A 1,902-nucleotide genomic window follows, 5' to 3' on the forward strand; every position below is an offset into this window, starting at 1 on the left:
CTAATTTCCCTTAATCATCGTCATCATCTTTCCTTCTTCCTAATGAATCACCGAACCAAAATCAAGAAAAAAAGGGAAAAAGAAGTGACCGAGTGAGGGAGAGAAACTATGACTCCTTTTGTACTTTCGTTTTTAATTTCTTGCTACCCATAACTCCAATAAGAAATTTAATCCGATAAAAGCGTTTGTATTCTTATTCTTTACACGTTGATATCATTTTTGTTCGATAGAAGTTGACGGTGACGTAATTCTTTTTTTTCTTGAGTTTGGCCAATTAAAATTTTAGGAGGTATAAATAATTTCTGGCATTTTCTTCTTTAGTAATTCGATCAAAAAGTTTCTCTGGAGTTTTTGTTGTTTTGATTTCATACAAAGGTAGGATTTTGGTAACTTTTTTCCACTTAAATTGGTATTGGATAAGTGAATCGATGTTGTGATTGATTGTTGATTAAATTTATGTTGAATTTTTATGATATATTAATATTTGTGATTAGTTTGGAATTTGATTGGTCTAAGCACAGCCAAGAACCGAATTATTTTGATGAATTCGGAGTTAGAATGTTGTTGGTGATCAAGTAGAATTGGTGATATTTAATGATGAATTGAGATTTAATAAGAAATGACTTGATGAATTGATGACATAATTTGAGATATGAAAATTTGGTCTTGATTTTGGAAGCGGTTTGATTTTTAATTGGTTTGATTTTATAAATGGTTTTGATTTATTGAAAATGATTTGAAAGAGTTTGAGAAATAGTTTGGATGGGACTCGAGAAGGATGGCAAAGTCAGAGTTTTAGGGAAGATGTGTCGAAATTTTGTTATAAAATTTAAGACATTTTTTGAAATGTTATTTAGAAAAAAATTGAATTTGAGAAATTATATTATTTGATTTTTGATTTATTAAGAAAATAGTTATGTTTTGAGTTTTATTCATTTAAGAAAAGTATATTTTTGAGTTAGATTTGTTTATAATTATTTTACGATTTTAAATTATTTAGGAAAAGTATTATGTTTTAAGATTGATTTAAATATGAAATGGTTTATCTTTTGAATTTGATTTAAGAATTTCATTCGGAAGAGTTTTAGTTAACTTTAAAAGTAATTGAATTTTGATTAAATGATTTCCTTTCTTGGAAAAAGTTAAAGAATTAGTTTTAAGGATGAAACTAGGATTGGTTTTGGTTTTGAAAATGGTTCAGAACTTTTGATTTGTATGATTTGATTTTGATTTGATTTAGAAACTTTATTTGATTAAATTTAATTTAAGAAAATAATGATTGTTAAGGATTTCTAATGAACTTAAGGAAATGAGATTGGTTGTCACTCCCCTAAAGTCTAGAGGCCTTGCTGAGGGGTTTAACTAACAAATGATTTTTCTTTGTCTTTTGAAAGAAGAATTGGTTTAAGTGAAATTCCTTTAAAGATTTTGGAGAATCTCACAAAGAAGTGGTTTCGGTTTTAAAAGAAAAAGAGAAGATAAATCGGCATGTGTGATTATGAGAATGGTTGAAAGGTCACGAGAATGTGACAGAAAGTAAATAGTTATGGTGTTGATGTGAAAATGTTAAGTCATGGGCTTTGTATGTGAATGATTGTGCGGGTACGCCTATAAATATGGAATGACTTCCAGGAGAAAGGGTCGCATTCTTCAACTAGAGAATCAGCACCTGCAAGTACTTGCAGAGATCATATTCGACATTTTTCAGCTGGAGAATCAGTGCCTGCAAGAAGTAGAAACTTGCAGAGGTTATGTCGTTGGAATGCCTTATCCGACTTGCAAGTTGGATTGCGTCAGGTGCGGGTCGAAACCGACAAATGAGCTCATTACCTACGATAGGACTAGGCATGCATCATCCTTATTTGTATATTTTGCATTTGGTTCGGTGTTGTGAATTGGTTG

Source organism: Arachis duranensis, chromosome 7, assembly GCF_000817695.3.
Source record: "Arachis duranensis cultivar V14167 chromosome 7, aradu.V14167.gnm2.J7QH, whole genome shotgun sequence".
Classification (NCBI taxonomy): domain Eukaryota; kingdom Viridiplantae; phylum Streptophyta; class Magnoliopsida; order Fabales; family Fabaceae; genus Arachis; species Arachis duranensis.